This window comes from Anas platyrhynchos, chromosome 1 (genome assembly GCF_047663525.1).
Source record: "Anas platyrhynchos isolate ZD024472 breed Pekin duck chromosome 1, IASCAAS_PekinDuck_T2T, whole genome shotgun sequence".
Taxonomy (NCBI): domain Eukaryota; kingdom Metazoa; phylum Chordata; class Aves; order Anseriformes; family Anatidae; genus Anas; species Anas platyrhynchos.
The window spans coordinates 46,231,455-46,257,270 of record NC_092587.1 but is presented as its reverse complement, the minus strand read 5'-3'; the positions used below and the strand labels follow the sequence as shown (position 1 = coordinate 46,257,270).

The window sequence follows — 25,816 nt, the reverse complement described above, 5'->3', positions numbered from 1 at the left end:
GTGCTGCATTGTTCAGTTCAATTAGAAGAGAGAAAAATAAAATATTTTCAAGAATGTATACCTTGATGATAGAAGCATTTAGAAAATATTTCTAGCATCACAGTGACCATTATGGGTTTTGATAGCTCTGGAAATATTCCCCTAACTATGCTTTTATTAGTTGCTTATAATAATCTGTGTTTTTGATGGTAATTCTTTAAGACAGAGCCAGACGATGACCTGCCTTCCTACTGCTTGACATAAATCCCAGCTGATACAAAATGAGTTAAGCTGCAGTGAACTTAAATGCTAATGCTAAAGACATCAGGCAACCTGCTGTTTAGTATCAGAAAGTTTTAACTTTGGCTTACTCCCACATCTTCCTTGTTCCAATATAAATTAAATTGGCATCTCACCACCAGTAACGGCAAAAAGCTGTTCCAATTTGCAAACAAGTTGCATGCTCAAAAAAAGAGTCATTAATAACAAGCATTGCACCAAATCAGTGCCTGCGATCATGCAGGCTTCAGTCAGCGTATTGTGTTTATGTGGTAAGGGCTTGGTAGCGGGGGGGCTAGGTAGAAGCCCCCATTCCCCTGCAATGCTGGGGGAGAGGGGGGAGGTTAGAAGAGGGGGCAAGGGTGGATGGAAGGGAAGGTGTTTTTAGTTTGCTTTTAGTTTCTCACTGTTCTAGTCTGCTAGTCATAGGCAAAAAAAAATATATTAATCTGCCTATGCTGTGTCAGTTTTGCCCATGATGTTATTGAGTGATATCCCTGTCCTTATCTCAACCCTTGAGCCCTTTCCATTGTATTTTCTCCCTCTTTCCTTTCAGGAGGGGAAGTGAGAACATAGCTGTGGGGGAAAGTCAGCTGCCCAGCAGGGTAACGCTACCACATTCAGCTAACAAATAATCCCAGTCCTGGTTAAAGAAATAATTCATAAATAAATAAATTATCAAATACTTTTGGCTGTATGGAGGTGACATTTTGTCTCTAAGAGAGTCAGCCAGAATTTTTCCTGGTTTCAGTACCTGTATAATGTCAGAATATGTTCTCTATATAATATTGAATATTATGTTAAGTAATTACTCTCTACAATATGTATTAATCTTTTCATGAATTACTTTTCCCTCTGAAAATAATGACCTTTCATTGATTAGGAAGGTATCTATGCTTCCTTCCTTTCTCCATTCCATGAACTTTTATGTAATGAACTGAAGTAAATGATAATCAGTCTTTCATTTAAACCTTTCAGAGTCTTAAATGGCCTAGGTTGTTCTCCTAGTTTCATCCAATCAACTGAAGAAAATTTTGATGTCTTACTTTTTTTGCTAGGAGTCTGATCCCATTGAATTATTCTGTGGCTAAGTAAAACATGAGATGTGCTTCCAAGGTGGTGCAGGTGCAGCTCACTCATGAAAGCCTGCCTTAAGTCTCTTCCACCTGTGGCATGAGGGGCTCTGATTTGCATCTGTCTCCACAGTAACTGAAAGAAAATTCTGAAATAAGGCACTGAATAGGGTGGGGGAAATTCAAGTTTCCTAATGGAGAAGATAAGCAAGTACAAAGGAAACCCGAATTCGTGTTTTATGTCCAATGGGGGTATTCTGCAGCTCTTGATTTGAAGCTATTATCTTGTTCCTTAACTACACAGAACAGGTATACTTAGACCCTGGAAAGCATTGCTTGTCTGTTCACCCTCAGTACTCTTACTTTGTCCTCTTTTTTGTTGAGATACTAACTTGGTAACAAGACTGAAGTCACTATATTTTAAGTCCTCCATCCCCTCTTTCCCACAGTCTGTTTTTCTGCCAATTGCTCCTAAATCTGCTTGTTTAGAGTTTATAGACATGGAGCTACATGTCAGGCAGAGCCCATCAAACGATGAACATAATATATGGTTCAAACTCTGAGCAGAACAAAGAAGGTTCATCTCTTCCAAGAAGGAAATTTTTTAATTGCATTGACGAGTCTGTGATATGCTTCTTAGTTCATTTGAAAGAGCTAATTATAGTCCTTTGGTTAAAATGGTTGAAAGGCTGATTTATTCATGTTTCTGTTATTTGTCTATTTAATATTAAAATGTTGTTCTTTGTTTATGTCAGCATTTACTTTCAAGAGAGAGTGAGAAATTAAAATTCTTAGAAATGTAGTGAGACTCTCCCAGTCTGTTCCCTTCTTTCCTGCTTTTTCTTGGGTTTTACATTACAGTTATATTGACTGATTTTTATTTTTTTAATATTATTTGGTGGTGCTGACTATTGTTTTCCGAAGATGATCCTATATAATGCATAACTGTAATTTTAACACAGGTTTTGTGACACGTTGGTAGTTGTGTTTTAGCAAAAGTCTCATCTGGAGGAGAGACCCTTTACCATTTGCGTTAGTTATGATTTTCTGGAAAATGATTATTATGATTGCAGATATTCTGAAATACTATGGAAAGGATAAAAGAAAGAATTTCTCTGTCAAAATTGCAGTAAAGCACCTTGTTTTGTGAATTAATATTTTTTTTTTCCAAAGGAAGAATGGAAAGTGTTTGTGTATATGTTCATATTCTGTGCATTGTTGTAGTGCTGTAACTTTTTTGAATAAGGATAATTTTATTGTTGAAATTCTAAATGTTGTGTTACACAATATTGATGGTGTCTTGGGCTGTTGTCATTGTAGTTCAAACAGGTTACTGCAGTTACCGTGGTTTACAAAATTAATTTGAACAAACTGATTTGTTTGGCCTTTTTGGATCTGCTTTCAGCCTGTGGGATAATGCACTTCAGCTGTATTCTTTGTTCTTTGCAAGAATTGGAAACACTTTCAAGGAACTGTGAGAATGTGACAAAGAACAGCAAAAATATAATGTACAGAAAAAGATCTGTACAGTTTTCTAAATGCAGATGTAAGAGTTTGTTAATCTGCCTGCGGAGGCTAATAGATTTAATGGTTGGAAAGGAATTGTCTAGTTTCATTTCTACTTTGATTTTATCTGCAAAATGGGAAGTACAGAAAACTTCTTGTTGATAAGGAATATTTCTATGTCCTTCCTCTGCCAAAGTTCAGTGTCAGTTGTTAATGTGATAATAATTTTTAGTATGTTGGAATGGATTGATATATGATGCATATTAATATTTGAACTGTGGTATTTTCCTTCTATTTATAACCTTCATTTGGTCACTGAATCCTTGATTTGAATATATTATTTATTTTTGAGATGTTTGTAAAGAACATCTTCAGAGACTGTTAACATTTGTCAGCTCTTGGAATGACAGCTCCAGTCACTATGGAAGACAAGTAATTTTCCTCTTGAAGAAAAGGGATGCTAATCTCCACCTACGGTAACATGTTTTGAGAAACATAACGCACTAAGAAAATGTACCAATTACTTGGCTGAAAATTGCTTCCCTTCTGCAAGATAGACAATCATAACATTTTGGGACATTATTTATTTATTTTGCCAGTTTCCTAACATCACTCCATGTTTGGCAAAGTAAAACTCCATGGTTCAAAGAAGAGAGGAACATTCTATCAACTACTTGAGCAATGTTGTACTGTTGTGTGGTGTTGAAGCTTTTGTTCCAGGTTATGACCCTTGTCCAGGCTCTGTAGCTAGAAAACAAATATGCTCTGCCTTAAGTGAGTGAACAGGTAATGAACCAGTATGGTGCTTATATGTGCCCTTATGTTGTACTTAACACAGCTGTAAGGGTAGTTCTTAGCTATTGCTCATGATGGGCAGCTTTTATTGGTGGAAAGCTGTTTTTTTATCTCTCGTTTCTTAGTTGGCTTTCAGAAGCCATTTACTGATTTCTACCTACAAGCAATGTAGGGATAGTAAGTGGAAAGTCTATGTATGTGCATGCACGCTTGTATATCTCAATGTAATTATTTGCATATGCTAAATATACTAAGCCAGAAGAGTGAGGAAAATTGCAATTATATTAATGAAGTTGCTTAATTGTGTATAATGAAATTTTTAATTTACTGCAACCTACTGAAACTATCATTGACCTAATAAAGATTATACCCTTTTACTTGCATTGTTTCCTGTTTAAATCAGCAGGAGCATATTAAAACAAACTGCTTAATTGTTGAGAAATTAGATAATTTGAGATGTAGAAGAAAAACAAAAACATTGTAATATAAAAATTGACTGTTTAATAAGCAGTTAGACAAAACTATCTTTTTTAAAATGTTCTGTGCCACAGGCTTATGACATTAGCAAATGAGTCATATCAAGTCACTTTACTTGGAAACATTTCTAACATTTCAGCTGGAAGCCATTTGCAGTCATGTCTGCTAAAAATAAAGAGCTCTGCTAGTTTCACCTGCGGCCTTGTGGGCCTCTTAAGGGGCAGGAAGATGCGCAGCAAATGGTCTTTAAGGGTAAAGGGAAGAAAAGACTTAATTGCAGTTCATTCCTAAGACTGTTCAGTAACTGACAAGTCATTAATCTGTGCTGATGAATAATTCCTTCCCAGAGCATTATATGTGTATATATATATGTATACAATATAATAATATTATATATACTATATATTATACAATATTATATTGTATTATATTACATATATTATATATATAATATTATATATAAATATATATATATATCTATATTTGTTGGCTAGGTGTATAAGCAAGGTAAGTGGAGTTCTATCAGGTCCCTTCTACAATGCGTTTCTTCCCATCCCACCACTTTGTGCTCTGGTGCTCAGACCCTCCAGAGCAACCCATTCCTCCTTCCCCTGTGGCCGCGGCTTCTGTAGCCTTGCCTCCTCATCTTCTTGCAAGACCCTGCTGCCTCCAGCGATGTTCCTTCATTAACAGTGTAGCTGTTAGAGGGCAACAGAGGTAGGGAATTGACAAAAGGAACTGCTGAGGTGGAAGGAGCTGAGAAAAGTTTAGGCTGAAGTTTGGCTAAAGGTTGAGTCCTGTGCAGAGTTGCAGGAACGACAAGCTCCTGGTAGGACATAATTGAGGCAATTAGGAAAAAAGTCATGCTAACATAAAGGCTGGAACATCTGTTTAATGGTTTAGAAGAAGTTTAACGTTCGACTTCACTAATGGCACTGAAACTTTTTATCATTAATGTTCACTAAAGAATGACTCACTCTCTGATGTCTAACGACTTTTTAAGAAGTTATCCTCCAGCTGGAGCTCTGCAACTGTTGCATTTGAAGTCATAACACTCCGGGAGAATTCCAGCAGGACAAAACCTATTTTGGGGCAGTTTGTTATGCATATTTTTGGCTTCTGACTAATCCAGTTCAATTTCTTATTATTGGTGTGTGTCTGTGTTAGTGCTGTGTGCTAGTGCATAGCTCCAGCATGAGAACAGAAACATATTGAATGCTAAAGAAAAGTTTTATTTACATGCTCATGAACTTGGTCTAAATAGGGGGAAATACACAAAATATACAGCTGATGTAAAGACTTCCTCTGTAAGGATTGTTTTATTGACTGTAACACTGACAATCCAATTAACTATTCAACAATTTGAATATTTTTTTTTTCCAGAAATACTTGTAATATCCCACCCCTCCCTGCTTCCCCCAGCAATTTTCATCATTCCTCTGTTACTTTTAAGCTACTTGTATCTTTGGAAAAATAAAAAAAAAACTTATTTCTTTTATAACTTAGTTTGTATCTCCTGACTGTCACATTAACCAGTACTACTATTAGATTTTAATAAAAGTCTACACAGCAAGAAGGAAGAGGCTTGCTAATAGTACGGAATATTTTGTATAATTTAGCTTTTTATTTGTATTTTTTTTTTGTATATTTGACTTTGCCAAATATCTTTTATAAAAAAATAAATAGATCTCTCTCCAATCGACCCAGCACAATAACTATGCTGAGGTAATACTAAGGCTGTGACAAAAAAAAAAAAAAAAAAAAAAAAGAAAGAAATCCAGAACAAGGTCACCTTTTACCTTGCTGTGGGATTTGGGGAATGGAAAAGTGTATCAACAGTGAAGTTACGCTGCTTGCTGTGAATTGCACCTTTTTTTTTTCCATTCTTAGTTCTGATGGCATTTTATGTATTTGGTGGAGTTAACATAAAACAGTAGTTTTTGTGGATAATTCTAGAACGTATATATGTTTTTTTTATTAGAAATAGCCGTTGTCACTGTGTATACATCGGTTTTAGATATTAGAATTGGCTGCTACTACTGCTAGCAGTTTATTCTGCAAATATAGTTTGCGAAGTATTGTAGGGAAATACTGCCAGAATTAACTACAGCTCTAATAAGGTCTAGATGTCTCTAGAAGTCAGTAGTAAAGTCTAGAGCTGGCAATTTTTTTTTTCTCCAGTCAGATTTAAAGCAATTTGAGCAAGGTTCCTTGGAATCTAACTCTTTGAAATATCAAGGTTAAAAACCCAAAGCTCTACTTTCCTTGTATCTCTTCTAACAGCAAGAATAGAAGACAGATATTTTAGGTTTTCCAAGGTAACATAAAATTGTAGGACTTATATAATCAAATCTATATTTTTTTCTTTCTTGATTTGAGAGAGATTTACTTTAGAATTCTATTTGGAGTTTAGGAGACCTCTGAATGCTTTGAAAAATGACTATTGGCAATATATACTTTACGTGAAAAATATTTCTGTCCATTTATGTTTGAGAGAGTGCACTAAATGTAGTTGGTTTGACTGGGAGCCTTAAAGAAAAAGAGGGGTTCTTCTATGTGGGTGAGCTGAAGCCGAGTAAAAGTGTCACTAGCTATGGTGTGCCTGTGACCATTCTTGGAGATGATAACCTCCTTTAGTTATCAGAGGTAGGTCATGCTGTGGATGGACTCTCCTTAGTCTCCTAATAGCTAGGTTCGTACTTGCATTGTCCAGCTGCCTTTTGTTTCTGGGGTTGCTGTCATTAAAATTTAGTTTGATAGGTGAGCAAGAATGACACTGATTATGGATAGCCTTGAATTAGTGGTTGTTAGGTTGTAAATTTATCTTTTATCTCATCTGGAAAACTTGATCTGAGAGGCAATGAAGTGTTGTAAAAAAGGCATAATGATGTTAGAGAAGTATATATCATTGGTAACCTCAGGATATCGTGGAGGTGTAGTTCATGATTGATAGGATAGGCTTGTAGGAGAGAGAGAAGGAAAACGCACCAGTCTGCAGCTCATCTTAAAGTTCCAAAGTACTATACAAGATGTGTAAGAAATGAAGAGGAAGAACTGAATTCCTTAATAGATAGTCAAAATTGTATGCTATAACAAATGTGGTGAGATGATTCAGAGGCTTGAATATTTTTATTGCCTTATTGATAGGAATGACACTGGTTTATCAAAGTTGTACAACCTTGCTCTGAGGTCTAGATTGCAGTAGAAGACAATCATGGAGTCCCATGAGTAATGATTAAAAGGAGGAAAAAATGGATTTAGTGGATATCTTCCTTCAAATGGTGCACTTTGTGAGCACAATTACTGTAAATGACAGGTAGAAAAAGAAGAAGAACAAATGTTGTTGTATTGGATGATACTGATGAATTTCACCCTTTAGCATATAAGGAAATGGGTGAAACAGTTGTTTTTGAGAAAACATTGAGGGAGAGTAAATTTTCAGGAAGACGGAAAAAGATAAAAGTATGGGTGTGAAAGGAGAATTGGTGAATTATAGACAAGTTAAAGAAAAGTTCTGGATCTGGCAATTTTTCACAAGTAATTCCATAAAAAAAAAATGTGAGAAATAACATCTAGGGCATCTGAGCATCTTGTTTGAGAGAAACTCAAAGCTTTCTATTTTTTTTTTTTTTTTTGGAAGTTGAAGGCCTTGTAGATGGCAGAGAAGCGTAGACGATATTGCATTAATTAACAAGCAGAAGAAATACATGGCAGATGAAACAGCTGCAAGGTGAATCAACTGGTAGTTAGGAGACTTTGAAAGGTAATTGTGTGAAGCATCTGCAGTTGAATAAGGATATTTCTGGAGGGTTTAGTTTGGGTCTGCTTAGAGTACTTGCTTCCTTTGCAGGTGATAACAAGGCATAAGCATCAAAAGGTGTTTGGAGGACAGGATTAGGATGAACATGCTGGAGAAATAGTCTGTAAAAAGTTGGATTAAATTTAGTAAGAACTATTGCAGTGTGCAATACGCTTTGGAATAATTAACTGTAAAAATACAAGATGGAGGAACACCTGCTTATAATGGAAGAAAAGCTTGATAGCTGTATTGGATAACACACTAAATGTGAATCAATGCTATTCTGCTGTAAAAAATAAAATATGAAAGAATTGTATCAACAGCATTAGGTTATGCGTAAAAGGATGTTGGCTGGATTGATGTATCAAGCTTGGGGCACTGGAATTCAAGAAAGATAGCATAAACAGCAGAATCAGGAAGTTAAGAATATTAGTGCTAGAAAACATGACATAATGGAAGAGATTCAAATAGGAGACAGCTCTTGGTTTTGTTTTGTTTTGTTTTGTTTTTTCAGCTGAGATAAAAAGGGATGTGACAGGGAACCTGCTAAGTCTGGTATTTAGGTATTGCAGAGGCAAAATGTAATTGATGTTAAAATTGCTCTATCTAGGAGACTGGGAGAAGTAGTGGGTTAAACTGCAGTAAGAGAGATTGAGGTCAGATGTTTTGAAAGGACTCTTCTGATAGTGAACAAGTGAAGAAACATCATCCAAAGTCTGAGACATCTCTAGGACCTCTGCTGCTGGAAATCTTAGTAGCAGAAGTTACTCTGTGTGTAGCCGGAGAGATGGATCCTATCTTTGGACAAGGGTATATTAAATGACCTTTTCGGATCACCTTGATGTGCTGGTTTTATAGAATCTTTTTTTTTGTTGTTGTTGTTTTAAAAGGCAAAATAAAAATGAGTCACCGAAAATGTTATAGAGTAGTATTCCTTAGTAACACCCAGTGCTGCCTTTTAATGAGAGATCATTGCTGTGATTTCTCACTCATCTTTTTACCAAGTTCTATCAGTACTATCAATATCTTGATGTCTTCTTCCTCCCCCCCACCCCCCCAACAGGGAAAAACAGAGCAGAAAAACACCCTAAATCAAGAAGATTTCTTAACGGTAAGGAAATGTCAAAAATGTCATTCATTTGTGAAATTTAATTGCTGAGTCCTTTTCGTGGCCTTTCCCTGCAGTATGTCATGTAGCGTTTCACTCTAGTCTTGCAGAAAACTGTATAAAATAAGAAAGTGTATACAATGTTAGTGGTGCATTTTTTTTTAAAATTTTGTTAAAGGAATCAGCATTTTGATTCAGGTATGTGATGGAAACTTTATCTAGTTAAATATATATATATATTAATAGCGTCATACACTTGGGGTGTGTATCACTGTGCTTAAAAAAGCTTTTTTTTATTACATTCTTCCTTTGTCCATGTTTTTTTTTTTTTTTTTCAAAAGGAAATGCATTAGGGGAAGAAGGTGGTAAATTTTACAACGTTAGATGACACACAGCAGTGACAGGAGCATTTTTTCTGCAAAATGCATCCTTTTATCTAATTTTTTGCCTGCCTGCTTAAGGAAATGAGGCATATGCAATTACTTCATCTATATCTGGACTCTAATAGCTTATGGATCTGTTGGCCAATTCCAAGCAAGATCTTTAAGTTATTGAGATCTTAGATGTACGCAAACTGATGGCATGGAGCAGAGACCCATGTTAATGCCCCCGTTGCAAAGAAGGGAGGGAGAGCTCAGCTCTTACCACCTTTGGCTTTGTATATATTGTTAGAAGGAGCTATTTATCATTGTCGAGGAGAAAAGGGAAAGAGATAAGAGTACTGTGGTGGCAAGTCTAGGAATAACCTTGGATAAATAGTGGTATGGCTCTAGAGATGTTGAGATGATATATGCAACTGTTAGGAATATGAAGAGAAACTGAAGATTGCAAGGCACATGCAGCAGCAGGCTTATCAGTCCAGCTGCTAAAAGGACTGAGAGTTTAATAATTTTCACTTTTTTTTTTCTTTTTCTGAATTTGTTCCTTCTCTTGGCAGATGACCATGATTCAGTCATGGATGACCAGACATCAGCTAGAAATCAATCCAGAAAAGCCTAAGATAATATTTAGGAGCCTCTCTGATTATGCTTTTATTGTATTAAGGAGATTTCCATAATACAGTATGGATAATTTTGATCCCTACATTCCACTTCACTTCTGAAATTATTCTAGGATGCTATGGCAATTCTGCAGTTGGAATTCCTGTTTCTTCTGTGAAATGCTAATAATCACTCATTCAGTCTTCCATAACAAACATTGAAGAATACCTTGGGGGGGGGGGGGAGAACAACAACAACAACAACAAAAAACATATGTTGGCGATCACATCACTCATAATTGCCCAGCCTTACAAACCCACAGACGAAATTAAGGCTAGAAATAAGACGTAACACATTATTATCCACATCCAGTATGTGGTATTACGCAGATTGCATATCTGATCTCACTGGCCAGCAACCCTTATATTATGTGAATTTATATTCCTAAGAATATTCTAGGTGAAAACTATTTTTACAAAAATTACTTGGAGGAGGGAAGAGGTCTTGGGTGAAAGAGGAGATCTAAGATATACCTCATTTGTATATGGTTTCCATTCTATGTCTTAAATATTAGCTGAGATATCCTAAAAGTAGTAACAAGTGATCCACATTTGAATGAGAACCCAAATTATTTTATACATTTGTAGGTGAAGTGTTTAAACTGCATTTCATATATAACTTAACAGTTACCATAGTAAAGTTTCCTCACTTTTCTCCAAGATCAGTATGGTTCTACCCATTTACCAGATGGAGGAACAGATATAGAGATACCAACTGCTATAGCCATGATTATGATTTTTTACATGTTCTGCAATTCATTTGAATCTTAAGGTTTTTTTGTTTGTTTTGTAGTGTAGTTGTTAATATCCTCAGATTTTTAAGTACTGTAGTATCAGCTTGATGCAAGGAGTAGAATTATTGTTAAATATTTATTGTGACACCATATTGAGAAATAGGTATAATTATACGTAACTCATGGAGATTAGTGCAGACAGATAATGCAAATTTCAGCTAAGAGATAATGCAAAAAGCTTTGGTAGAAGAGAGGTTCATGTTTAAGTTGCTCCAACAGATCTATGATGAATGCTGTGGTGGTGGTTGCAATTTCAATCAAAACCTGGTATTTAAGATCATGAGTGGTCCTTAATGAACTATTTGACTAGTTGAAGGCCTGTGTTAAACTAGAAGAACTTCTCAGAGACTCACTGATTTAAAAACAAGTAAACAGAAAGCACTTACATGGAAGGGAAACTTAAAGTCAACAACTAAATAAATCACTGGAAAGAGCATCCTTGGCTTCATCGATATGCTGTACTTGTAGTTTATTATGTGAGCAATAACAATTTCATATACAGTCCCTGAGGAACCGTGATTGTTAAGGAGACCTCAGCTTCTGATTTCCAGCTGTATGAAAAGCTAGCAGGCAAAAGCATTTTGGACAGACAACAGGAAATGCAAAGTAAAATGATATACATCTTATAAGGAACTGGACCTACGATACTCGTGTAAAACTGCAGAAAAAGTTACAGAATAGCTATACCCTATCAGTAGGGAAATATAGGTGAATCTGAAAGAATAGATTGTGTCAAATTGATACCAGAGCCATGAGCACAACCCTGTCGTTAGGCATCCAGCCTGGAGTGCACCTTAAATAGATAATGATGTCTCACTTTGATTAAACTTATAGCAAGCCTGAGGGCTATCTGTGTTTTGTGAAAATCTAAAACAGACAATGCTGAAGAGCACTTAACTACATTTCAGGATATTGGCCTAACCTTTAGGGCTCAATTGACCTGTTGTTCAGCATCTGAAATACTTGAATACTCGACTCAGCTTTATATGGGGTGATCATTTTGATCCTAGATACAAGCACAAAACTGTTTTAATTAAAATGTTGTGGTGTATTTTAAGGATAGGCTGGTGGTGTTCTCCAGCTTTCCTGATTGTTTCAGACTGCAGAAGCGAAGTCTTGAAAGTTAATGCCTTTTTCCATGTTTTTACCCAGATTGCTGTTTACAAAGGTTTATGCTTTCAAGTGTGTGAAATCAAGGTCCCTTTGAACGTATCTTAGGAGAATGGGCCTAAAAATATCTTACTTAATGTTCAATTAAAGTCTTGCCCCAGCAAAAAACTTCCAAATTTTCAGAATTCTGAAGTTTGCAAACAGAAGTCAAGTAGCTGTTGAAGAGCTGCTGCCTGTGGGCACCCCCGGCAGGCTCAGTTCAGGAAGGACGGCATCCCATGGGAGGGACCCCATATGGAGCAGGGGCAGAGAGTGACTGTGAAGAAGCAGTGGAGATGAAGCAAAGTGTTAGGGACTGATCATAGCCCGCACTCCCCTGTGCTGCTCAGGGTAAGGAGGTGGAAGAGGGTGGACGGGAAGAAGGCGCTTTTAGTTTGGTTTTAGTTTCTCATTGCTTTAGTCTATTAGTAATAGTAATTAGTAATTACATACATTAGTAATAGTAATTAGTAATAATACATTATTTTAATTTCCCTGTGCTGAGCCTCTTTTGCCCATCTTGGTACTTGGTGAGTGATCTCCCTGTCCTCATCTCAACCCTTGAGCCCTTTCCATTGTATTTTCTCTCCCTTTCCTTTTGAAGATGGGGATTGAGAGGGTGGTTGTGGTGGAGTTCAGGTGCCCAGCTGGGTAAAACCATCCCACCTGGGAAGTGCACGCTTCCAGGATTAGGCCAGATCGGTCTATTATGTGGCGTCAGTGTGCTTCCTCATGCATTCCAGTAGCACTGTTGTATGGGGCTGGTCATTATCACTCTTACTTGTTCTGCCACAGTAGCTACCTGTTCAAACGTTAAATGAAACTAGTGTTACCACTCCACTTACTAAGGGTGAAGCTGAGTCAAAGCTGTTCTACCTAGCTCAGGTAGAGTTTTGTTTGCTGCAGACCAGTGGTTTTGCTCAGGCTGCAGAAGCTGTGCATACCTGGGGCATACCTGGTAGCTGTGCCTCTTGAGATTTGCAACTCCTGTACACCAGATGTGCAACAATAACTCAGTAACATCTCGTATTGGAGACTGGACAGCAGAAAAATAATTTGAAGAAACTAAATTCAAATGTGAGCAAGGCAGACATCCCTTTAATAGTGTCTCACCTAAGGAGCAGGCTTAGTGAACATCAGTGGGACTTTACCTTGGGAAAATGGTTCAAAATTTCCATTTTCAAATGTAGTATGTAATACTTAGACTCTAGGAGAGACCCACCACCTGCATGGGTGATAGCTTATGTTACCCTGAGCAAATTTTCCTTCTGAAGAAGGGGGTCACTTACAACATTAAAGCTGTTGCTGGGTTTGGTTTGACTGTTTTAATTTTATTTTATTTTTTGTTTTATTTTTGTTAAAAAAGCACACTTTAATACTAGCTTTCAGCTTGTTTTTAATAGGGGTACAACAAGCTGCAAGTAGAGAATCCATAGCTCAGTGATTATTTATTTGAATCTTGTTGTGCTTGTCAGTTACTGTGCAAAACAGAATGTAAGGAGCTGAGCATGAGGGAAGACCTTTTCATTAAATATCCAGTGAGCCTCCCCGGATAATCCTTCTTCTTCCCGATTTTGTGAGGAAGAAAAATAAAATGTGTTCTTTCAGCAGTCGATAGAAATAATTAAGAGTTTAGATGAAGAGCAATTGAAACTTATTCTGGGCCAATTTCTTCCAGAAATTTGGTTTTCTGCTTTGTTTTCTGTATCAAAACAAATCTTTAAGTCCTGTATACCCTCACCCCTTTTTCCCAACACCTTGATGATCCCCCCCGTCTCTGCCTCTGGGTGTTTTTTCAGTAACGTGTATTTTAGTTTTACTTTTGAAATGGCATCACAGGTTTGGGAAAATTGACTGAGCACATAATTAAAAAGCCTACAGTGGCTAGGCTTTGTGGTTAACATCATCCATACAGTCTACAAAAATCACCAGCTAGCTAAAGTAGCTGTGAAGTATTCCTCAAAGAGATTAAAAGTTTACTTAAAAATGCTTGTATGATTGAGAATTTCAAATCAGTGCAGCCTCTTAGTCACAAATGATAATAGAAACAGGAATCAGAATTGATCGATGGATTTCCATGGTACCTCAGCTATGAGTATTTCTAGCCTAACATATTTAAAGACTAATTTAAAGTTATGCTATCAAGATGCAACTTTTTCACTGAGTAAGTTTTGGAGAGGTCATGGCACACAGAGAGAAGCTATGAACTGGACTTGGCAATTTTTCCAGAGTTTGTACTTTTTTTTTGACTTTGAATGTTTTCAAGGCACTCTTTTAAAGTATTTATTAGCTGATTATGATTATTCTTTCTATGCAAACAATTTGGTAGATAAGAATTTATAATATTATTCATCTTGTTCATAACTGCATATATAAAAATGTATATTCAAACAAAATGTACTTGAATTTTAATTAAAGTCAAAGATTTCTGTCTTTCCTCTAATTGTACTTCTTGTTAATGAGATAGATGAGTCTGCTTGGAGTCACAAATCTGTTTAGGAGCAGTGGGAAGTTTCAGACATAAAAGTAGCTCATTCTCAAGACTCAGCAGGTTACTGTACTTGTTTTTAATGACAGTTTTTCCTGAAAATTCTGCTTCATTTTGTTATGAAGAGTTAGGCAAAAAAATATTGCTAGAACACATGAAAAAAGTGTGATGTACATCCTTATCTCATTTCATAGTCAAATCACCTATAGTTGTTGCCCTACTGTGTTTTCAACAATTCATCATAAAAAGAGCCATTAATTTTGTACAGTATAAATATAAAACTAATCTGCTCCTAATGTGAGCATCATCCTCAGGAAAGAGTTCTTTGCAAACAATATTTGAACAACTGTTTGAAAAGCTTTGATTAAGCTGCAGGGGTGTCAGTATCTTTTAGAGTTGTCCTTTCAGGTCATTTACTGAAATGAAAGACTCATATTTTCCAGGGTACCCTTTATGACTGTAAGAGTGAGGGGAAGTAAGCACTGCCTGTCATGAGGGTTGTTGCTCTCTAGCAGATTACCACTGTTTTTCCTAATATAGTGAAGAAGGGCTTTAACCTTGGTTCACCAGGAAATGGAGACTGAAGACCAAAGAGAAGTAGAGAGACAAGGGGCAGAGTGATAGTACTCGAGTGGCAGCTTTATAAGTGAGACTTTCAGCTGTGTCCCTGCTGGCCATCTCAAGTGCCTGTGCAGAAGCAAACAGTGGGAAGCCAAAAGGGGAATAAGTCCATGTATAGTCATGTTTCTGTTACCTTGTTGGTGTTAGGGAGATGTGGTGAGATGGTTCACACAGCTGGTGTACAGTTGTGGATGAATAGAGGCACTTTCTGAAGTAAGATGGAAGAAAAACTTATACTCCACACCAAATAGTGACTTGAATTCAAAAAGCCGAATTTGCTTTGGAAGGAGTAACAAACTGGTCGAGATCAAAGGAGGGGGCAATATGAATGCATCTCAGTGAGCATTACTGCACACTGCTTGATCAAGAAAATGAATTATATGAAGCCCTCTTCACACAACTGAAAGAAGCTTCATGACTGAAAACATAGTTTCTTGTGAGTTACTTTCACCTGCTAGCATCTTCTTGAAGATTAATGTGGCACAAGCAATCAAAAAGATCTTGAAATATTTTGAGGATGTTTTTTTTTGATTTGTGTACTGACCCTGCAAATCAAAGGATGAGGTCTGCTCGATCTCCTGCTCATGAGTAAAGAGGACCTAGTGAAGAATATGATGGTCTGTGGTAGCCCTAGTTACACAACCATGAGATGATAGAGTTTGAGATCATGAGGGAAGTGAGGAAAGTGAATAGCAAAATTAGAACCCTGGACATCAGGAGAGGAGAGATGGCATTCCCTAATATCCTGGTAGCTAAACTGCTGAGGTAATAATTGGTTAGGTAGACTATAAGATAGGTGGAAAACTGGCTTGACCACTGGACTCAGAGGCTTGGGGTCAGTGGTTTGTAGTCTGTCTGGTCACCAATTACTGGTAGTTCTTTAGTGCTCCATAATAGATGCTTAACATCTTCATAATATGATGTATGATAAGAAGGCATGCAATATCAGTAATTTTGCCCAATGTTACTCATTTGGAGGGAAAACATTTTTTTTTTTCTTTTTTTTTTTTTTTTTCTGAAGCACAGGTTTTCCATTCAGAGTGCTCTGAACAGGCTGTATACATTGGCTCAGTAGAACTTTCTGAAGTTCAGGGTAGGCAAATGTAAGTTCCTGCATTTAGGACGGAATAACCCCGTGCAAAAACTACAGAGGACTTCCTAGACAGAGAGCAACTTTGGAAAACAGAACCTGTGGTGAGTCATGTAGACAAGTTGAATACAAGTGGGCAGTATACTCTTCTGGAATGTTGCTTAGAGGGGGACAGCTAACTATATACAGGATTGCGTTAACAAGGACATTCCCTTAATAGTTTGAGGAAAATGTGCCTCTTATTGGCACTTGAAACCATACCTGGAGTAGTGTGTCAAGTTTGGAATTCCCAGTTTCAAGAAAGATACTGAGAAACTGGACTAAATCCTGTGGAAGTCCAACAAGTTGAAAAGAGAGTGGAAGCACAAGAAGCTGAGAGCTCTATTTTGCTCAGTCTAAAGAAGAAAAGACCGAAGGGGAAATCTGAGGGGCAACTCTAGTTGCTGCTTTCAGCTGTCTAATGAATGGTTATAGAGAAGATGAAACAAGACTCTTCTTGGAAGCACTCCTTAAAAGATGAGGCCACAAGCTGCCACAAGGGAATTTTGATCAGGAAAAAAGAAAGGTGATCAATGCTGGAAGAGGCTGTTAGGTTATGGTACCTCCACATTGGAGATGCTAAAAAGATACCAAGGCTATCATCAAGTTGATCGAGTATCAGAGTTGGACCTGTATTGAATGAAGAGTTATAACTTCTTGAAGTCCCTTTCAACCCAAATATTAGAATTGTATACTTCTGACCATTTTTATTTTCAGCTCTTTTACTTGGTCTTCTCTAAGAACTAGTTATTTGGGATTTTGTCTTGGGGCTGGTTTTGTTTTGTTTTGATTCTCCCTGCTTCTTTTGGGAAATTGTTTCATGTAGACAGACTACATTAGGTCAAACAGGAGTTCTTTTAAGCTCAGTATTATCGGTGGCCTATTGTAGGTGTCTGGAGCAGACTGACTAGACGAATGCCCTGTATTTGTATTTCCCCAGGTCAGTCTCTTAGCCTTCTGTAATTTGTGGCTTAGGGTTGTTATGAGAATGGGTATGAGGAGAATGAGCCTTTGTAATGCAGCTTCACAGAAATGCTCTATGCAGACTTTTTCTTGTTGTTCTTAGTACTTTGTCAACACCTATAAATTTAGCATATCCAAAGAAAGGCAAAAACAAGTTGTGACAGCAAAGGCATGGATAAAAATTTAGGACTGACATTTTTGCAGACACACAGTTCATTTTAAAAATTGAAATCTGTTATAGAAATTGAGAACATCATATTTGTTAATCAGCATTGTGTTGTCACTCTCCATATTTATTATGAAACACATTTTTATAACCATGAAATAAATGAGTAAATGAATAAATAAAAGAGAACTTGGCTGTGGATGAGTAATCAAAGCAATTCAACCAGCTGATCCATACCAGATGTCTTCAGATTTTTATTTTAAACCACGAATAAGTCTTTTTGAAATTTATCTTTACTTTTCAGATATTCTGGGTGAATATATCTGCTCTTACTGTTTCTGCTTCTTTTGCCAAGGATCTGAATCAAGGTTATAACATTGGAAAAGGAACAGAGGATTTCCATTTCTCTTTTGCTGGCATACTGACGTGTATTGGAAGTGGGCACCATCAGGGCTAGTGTAGAATCAGAGTTAAAGGACAGCATTGTCTATCAGTTTCTTGCTCATTCCTGCATTGCTTAAAGACTTCTGTTTTTCTGACATTGGATAAAAGGCATCTAAAAGCACTGATGACATTCTCTTCCAAAAACCTTTCTGCTTCAGAAGAAGGGTTCGCAGGCAGACTTCATTTTGAAGGTATTTTTGCTGCTGGATTGTATACCTGTATGTCCAAAGACAATCATTAAATAAGCAGCACACTGCAAGTGGGGTTCTGCAGGGAAACCCACTTGTCTTTTTGTTCTCTTCTTTTAATCTAAATAACATTGCTGGTATGAGTAAAATAATTCTGCACTCTTCAAAACTGTTAATGTGCTGTTATCTTGTACCTTCTTGTGTTTCTTGAGTTAGTTTTAAAAGAGAATGAAGGTAGAGTTTTTACTTTCACTGTACGCGTGCTAAGACTTATTGAATGAGTTGTGCTTTTAGATAGATTTTTTGTAAATCCCATTAGTTGATACAGTGGGGACAATAACACAGGCTTATATTTTTCCTAGGGGTGTAGTGATCCCTGCTCCATCTCACAGCACTTCAGCCATACATTGTGCTCAGAGGCAAAAATGACAGGTCTCATGCCAAAACATGCAACTCAGTGAGCATGCTTTGTATATTTTAACTCCAATGATCACAGATGCACATCTGTAAAAGGGGGAGACTGCTGACTATGAGTTACAGTGTTAACATTCCTGTGGGCTTCAAGGTCTTTGTGCTTGGCTGGGAATGCAGGTGACTGGTTGAGATGAGGGTGAGTTTATGAGCTGAGTTTATTTAATTTTTATGTACACCAAATAGTGATTTTTTTTTTTTTTATCACTGTTCTGTGTGCTTGGGCATTGCTCTCCCATGTTAATTGGTGTCTTTGACAGTGCTGGAAAATTGATGCAATATATTTTTGAAAGGGTGTACCAGTGGTTTTTCCAGTCCACTTCATGTTGTGGTGCTGCAGGGGTTTGGGCTACCGGGCTGATCACAGTATGAGTGCTTTCAGGCAGATGAAGCCAATGGTTGAGGGATGATAGACAAAAAGTGAGGCAGAAGTTACATAAAAGTGTTAAATCTAGAACAAATAGCATTCAGCAACTACTTGAGTGCTTGTTGAGACCTTATTTAATACTGCAGACCTCAATTTTGAATAAAATTGTGAATTAAAATAAAAAATATCAAGGTGTTTCAGTCATTGCTAAACACTACAACTTGCAGTAGATCTTTATGGAAGATGTTTGAAATGCCACGAAAGTGAGACTGATAGGCACTGTGGCAAAATTTGAGAATACAGTTGATATAAATGAAGGCAGTGAAGTCTTTTAAGTTCAGTCTCAAAGGTTTCAGGTTCCCCACTTTGTTTGCATCTCACTATTTTTATTTAAAAAAATATTATTGCCAAACAGGGCTCCACTCAGGCAATCTATTTGCTTTCCTTCTTACCGAAAAAATCACTTCCCAAATTGTTAGCTGAAGATCAGATATAAGCTTGGTGTTTTCACAAAGATTTTGGCTCATGTTCCTTTGACACAGACCACTAAGACATTGCTCTGCCTTAATGCCCAAGTGATCAGTTGTGGCAGCTAATGGTGGATAACATTTTGCAGTTGTTGTCCTATGTCTCTTTCCTGGTTTATTAAACATGTTCGCTTCTTAAATACAAATACTTTAGAGGACAGTAGTAAAAAATAGATTTATTTTTTTTTTTGTACATGCTTGTGCCTGTAACTGTAGTGGGAACTACTCAAGTGACATGGTCTGCTCAAATAGTATTCTTTTTTGTAAGTGATTGTATATGTGCTTCCTACCTTGAAATCCTTTTGGCCCATGACTGAAATACTGGATGTTTGAAAATGAAAATTTTACCTACAGGTTGGAGGTACCAGAGTTGTAGTTTGGAATGTTTCTTAGTTGGTTACAAGTATTATGTGCATTTTTAGCATTGCATAAATAATAATTAGCATAACTGTATCCTGGTTTGGAATATCCCAGAGAAGCCGTGGATGCCGCATCCCTGGAGGTGTTCAAAGCCAGGCTGGGTGGGGCTTTGGGCAACCTGGTGTGATGTGGGAGGTGTCCCTGCCCATGGCAGAGGGTGTTGGAACTAGATGATGCTAAAGGTCTCTTCCAATTCAAACCTTTCCATGATTCTTTGATCCCTATTGAGATGGTCATCCCACTTCTGTTTGAAGAGTTTGGGTTGATTAAATAAATTAACTTCCATTTTATTAGTAGTTCCAACTATAGTGCTAATTATATTTTGATTTAAGATTTATTTTTCAAGAGCAGATATATAGCAAAAATAGGCACAGAAGTGCTTGGCGTTATAAGGGATGCTTTTCTTACTGGAATTTATTTACAATTCTGTTTAGCTGATCATGATCTTGCTAACTTCTACCTCCTTAGCATATGTCATTGCTGATTCCAAAAAGTTTCAGTGTTTCAGTGATTTTTTTATTTTTTTTTTGTCATTCTACATTTCTGAACAGACACTGCATTAGCGATTGAGGGTGAGCTGGCTACTGCATGAATGCAAGTTAATTAGTTGAGCAATGACTGCAGTTCTTTGCTTTTATTCAGAAAACATCTCTTTGACAAAGAGAAAAGAAAATGTTTTAAAGCAGCAGCCAAGGTGTGGATAGACTTTTTGTTGTGTATATATTTATGCACTGCAATATATAGCCTACCTGCAGCTTTTCTTACTCAAAAATGTAATGCCATTTTGCATTAGACATGAAACCAAATATGCTCTTCTGAAGTCCTTGTTACGGAACTATGTTGAGTCATAAAACTTAGTTTATGTGGTGTCTTGCAGAACTAATATTGTCAACATAAATTAGCTAAACATTAGTTTTTCAATAGTTTTTATGCTAAGAGCTTTTTTCAGATGACTGGTTTGTTACATTTTGTAGCAGTTCTGAAATAAAATATCCACTGCATTTTCTTAATTAGTTATGGAAATTGAGTACAATGTGATGTAATGCTTGAAAGGAAACCAATCTGAGAGCAACAGCTAACCCCAAGCAACGGTCTGATGTAAACCAAACATTTTGAAAACAACTTAATGTTATGGGAAGAGAAATTATGCTCAGCACAGTTCCTTTTGCCATGTTGACTGGCATCTGCTCTGTGGGGAGCAATTTGCCTGTCCTGCCAAGGAGAAAAAAGTATGGTAACGCACTGGCAGCTGTTAACAGCAGTGACTCAGCTTGCGAAGAAATATGGAGAGAAAACACATCTATTCTACTTTCAGAATTAAATAAAAGCTCTGTTCCTTTTACTTAGAGATCTTATTCTCTCTTGTGTTGAAGTGCTCAGAATCAGAAAACGCAGATATGGATATTCTGCTGTTCTGCTAGTGTCTCCCATTTCTGAATCTAAAGTAGGTATTGCAAGCACAGTCGAATAGCAAGCTAGCTGACATTTAAGCAGAGCATACATGTATATTGACCACCGGTTTTTCTTCTCTTTTGCTGCTCCACTGAAATATTGCTCTGCTGCATTGTCTGAGGGAAAAAATTTAAATATCGGTTCATATCATTCATGTCTTTGACTGCAAGTTTTTGAAGTCAATTGAATTGATAGTTATCTCTTGCTAACTTTTATCTCTCTGACTTGTGTTTGAACACTGTGTGGTCATAATGAGGAGAAGGTGATAAGGCCATTGCCATCTCTGCGAATTTTAACAGAGATAAAATTTGCTGCTGGTGGTGGTATTATTGAGTGATTTTTTTTTCTATTATTATTATTTATTATTATTTATTTATTTTTTGCCTTCTTCTTTTCCTCATTGTTCATCTGTGGCCTGACATGACTCAGGTGCTGTTAACACTCAGGATTTATGAGCCAGCTTGCTTAGTGGGTAGAATGTTCTTGGCAAGAATTAGATGTACAAAGGGTCCTGGATTATCACTCAGTGCTGGTGTGGTCATGAAAAGCATGTGGTTGCATTTGTAGGGACTGATTATTTCTTAAAAAAAAGTCCATTAACTGGGAAGGAAATACTGAGGAAATACTAGAAAAAAAGAAAAATACTAACAATGGTGATTTTTCAGACAAACTTCAGAGAATGGAAGTATGACCTACCCACATCCAAAAAATACCCTAAAAATAAATCTACTGTAACAGTAGAAAAAAATGTATTGCCTCTGAATATTTGAGTTTGAATTCTTGCTCATTTATGCCTGGCTAATCCTGGGGATCACTTGAGCAATGTTCAAGGGAACTTGACAGAATACAGCATTAGTGTATAGTTCTTATAGCAACGTTTTATCAGGTGTTCCAGCTTATGTTTGGCTCTTTTGAATAATTCCATGTTGTATTGAAAGCTAGAATATTCTTCCGGTAATTTATCTGTATGTTTTTGTATGCTGTTGTAACACAATAAAATAGGCTGTTTTCTGAGCATGTTGCACAATGGCAGTGCAGAATGTTACAACTCTGTCTGCTTGGCAAAATGTCTTGCTGAGATATAAATAGATTTCTAATGACTGTCAGGCTCTGTGCCTAAGAAATTTCCTTGTAGATATCTCATTACAGAACTAACATCATTAATAAAATAGCTGAAATATTTTGCAAATGCAGGAATATTTTTTACATCAGTAACTGCAAAGAAAATACCCACCATATGCATAATTTGAGGCTGATTTAAAAACTGTAATTTATCATAATTATCTACATATTATAATGGCAAAACACACTTAATTGCTTTTGACTGGACTGGTGTTATGATGGGAAGGAAAGTTAACAGCAGATGGCCCTACTGTCAAAACTGTAGTCTCTTAACCCAAAATGAAGTAGCAGACTGAACATAACATGTTTCTGGCTCCTTTTTCTGCTTTTCAGCAGTAAGTGTGAGCTAGCATTTGGTGGGGTTATGAATGTTTACAGAGCAACAGAAATATTCTTACACGGGGACAAAAATAGCAAAAAAAATCAAACTTCACTAGTTAGGTTTCCTCATCACGTTATGGCTTAGTCTTGCTGGAATACCAAGTTGTTTAAAATACTGAACTAGACTAAAAGAGCAAATTATTTCCTAAAACGTAGAATCTGTTATAACATAGTTTTCTGCCCTTTTACCACCACACGTGCATCTTCTACTTCCATAAAGCAATGGGGAAAAAAAGTGCTTAATCTTGTATACCTGTCTGGCTGTGAACAAATAAATTAGCCAGCAGCTGAAAAACAGATAATTTTGCTGTGCTTCAGATAAGTTCGGCTTTACTGCATCAGTTGCAATATGCCTGAAGGATTTGTGTTATATTAATCACAATGTGCATACACAGATGTGGTGCTGTAAAAATGTGGTGCAGCATTTAAGATTACATTTGTAAGTAAACAAAGTTAAATCCACAGAATAAGTGAAAAAAAAGGTTTCTTTTTTTAAAATATTATTTTTAATGCATAGCCAGAGAGAGTAACAATAAGCAGGTGGTACATTATACTCCTGGATGGTCAATGAAAGTAAATTAATTGCTTCAGTTGACAGAAAAGAAATGCTGGTCTGATCAGCTTAAATAAAGGTGACATGCTACTTGTGAATAATGTGAATACCAAAATGTGTTTTAACACCAAAGTTTGTTTGTATAAGTGCATGTACACTCTGTGTGCACTTCATATTATAGATTTTATAGCATTTAATCTACTAGACTAAAATAATGGATAAATTTATTAGAAAGCAGAACTCATTATAGGGAGAGATTTATTATTTGTGTCATGTCAGAATAGGCCTTGTTCAGATGTGCCCACTGATGGAACATTGTAATTGCTCATGGTGGTAACAATAAGTGAAAGGAAAACAGTGGGACAAAGATATTTTGCGCTTGAATATTTGCCACTTCCATAATGCAAGCATAATTGAAAGATCTTAGAAGATATCCTATTGTTTTTAAGGGCAAACTGAAATAAATTAGTAGATCAGTTAGAAATGGGCTTGTAGCAAACAGCTTTAGAGTATTAGAATATTTGTTAACCCTGAGATGATGTATATTTGGAGTAGGTCTATTTGGTCCAAGTTTCTATATATTAATTTTTGTTTTGTTTTGTTTTTTCTTTTTCAATACATCATCACTTGGTATTATTGTTTTAGAAAATGAACAGCCAGTTGCAATTCATCTTTTGCCTATTTCAGGAGACAGTTAGTTTTTTTAATGTATACATTTGTCCCTCAGGCTGTATAATCCAGACGTTTGCTTCAGCTACACAGCATAACAATATCATTTACAATGTTATGGAGGTATACAAGGGTGAGTTTCTCAGTCTTTCTATGATCTTATAAAATCTAAAAATGTTACAGGATATACTTTGAATAATTCATTACACATACTAATAAACTGTATGTAATAAGTATATAATTTTTGTCTTGCCTACTATATCAAGGCCGATACAAACATATGTACTCCTGGATACTCTTCAAATCAGTTGCAGAAAAGCTTGTCATAAACTTTCAGTGCTTTATTTTTTCTTGGAGTCATCCTTGTCTTTGTAGGAGGCGCTCAAGATATATTTTCTTTGAACTTCTGGTAATCTGATATTTTTTTTCTACCCCATGCTGCTGTTCTGAGCATCCTCTAAGAAGGTTTCTGTGATCCAAAGTGAAGTTCTGAGTTCAAATTAATTAAAATATCTCATTATTTAAATCTAATTCATGTACTATAGAGGTTGTTTGGGAGTCTTTAAGGAATAAAGATGGAATTTAAAAGAAAAATAATTAATGATTCATTTATCTCCTGGTAATATTTCCCTCTGTTCCCTTACAAAATATTTAGCATAGTACACAAGGGTCTTGGAAATAGGTCGAAGAGCATAATTTAACTAAAGTTTTTAAACACTTGCGTGTTAAAAATAAAAGTTTTAAATATTTCTGAAGAGATACTTTATGCAATTTTGGCAACATTCTGACTGCTCATAGAGAACCTTTTCTCATTCTTTTGTCCAGGTTTGTTGCATTCTGTAGCACTCTCCAAAACCTAAGCAGAAGTCAAAATTCATTTGCAAAAAAAAAAAAAAAAAAAAAAAAAGAATTTTGATGGCTTAAATATTTCCTACCATATTTATATTTTTCCTGTGTCTTTATCCTGTGTTAATTTTTTTTAACCTTCATTGAACTTTTTATTTATTTTTATTTATTGTTGTTCATAACTTTGTGCTTTGTCATTCATGAAGACTATATTCATTATATGTTTATGAGATAAATGGTAGAATTGTGGAATGTAGGAACTCTTAGGCTGCTGAAAACTTTTCTGTAGAAAGCAATTTTTTTCATAGCAGAGAGACAATTGAATGTTTGATGAGTGAAAACAAAGCAGAAAATTGGGGAAGGAATTAGAAACTAGATGTAAAAATGTACAGACATTTTGAATATGACAATGAAGTAATGAATAATACCATTATAGTAAAATTAAAATAGTAATGAAGTTGCTTGAAAACTATACCTTGTCACTTTTAATGCAGTAAAATATCCTGGCATGGGTTAAACAGTTTGATTTTGCAATAACTGCATAGATCTAAAGCAAAGGATTAATAATCCCCATCAGTCTGCATTTATAGGAACTATGCAACTAGTTAGAATTAAGTATCCCCATGTTTAGCTTCTTAAAATATGTGCAGGCACATTTACTTGTTGAGCCCTAAAGGAAGTCAGCTCTTTGCCCCTGTAGAATTGCTGTTCTTGATTCAAATATTAAATCATGTTGTAATTGTGAAAGAAAGAGCTGGCTGATTTTTACTGTTGCAGGAGGATTTTTATTTTTTTTTCCGTTGCTTATACCTGAAAACAAGTGTAAGGGGAAAAATGAAAATAAATATTTATTCAAAATGACTCCTAATCTCAGGAAAGTTTGGAGCTTGGTACTGTGGTGATGTCCATGGCAGCAAACCAGCAGGTCTTAGCAATACAGACAAAACATGGCACCTCTAATATTTTTTGTCTTTCTCCTGCTGGAACAGTAAGGTTCCAAAGGCCTGTGCT

The 25,816-nt window shown here is 36.2% G+C and overlaps 1 long non-coding RNA gene across 3 annotated transcripts in view; it reads left to right on the top strand.

Moving 5' to 3' along the window:
• Nucleotides 1-25,816, top strand: part of LOC110353324 (uncharacterized) — a 131,111-nt gene that overhangs the window by 26,453 nt on the left and 78,842 nt on the right. Inside the window, exon 1 of one of the 3 annotated variants that reach the window (XR_002403666.4) lies at nt 1,370-1,640. The exons of the other annotated variants lie outside the window; for them this stretch is intronic. This is a non-coding gene — a long non-coding RNA (uncharacterized lncRNA). Of the gene's footprint in view, nt 1-1,369; nt 1,641-25,816 lie in introns of those variants that run through there. 3 annotated transcript variants of the gene reach the window in all.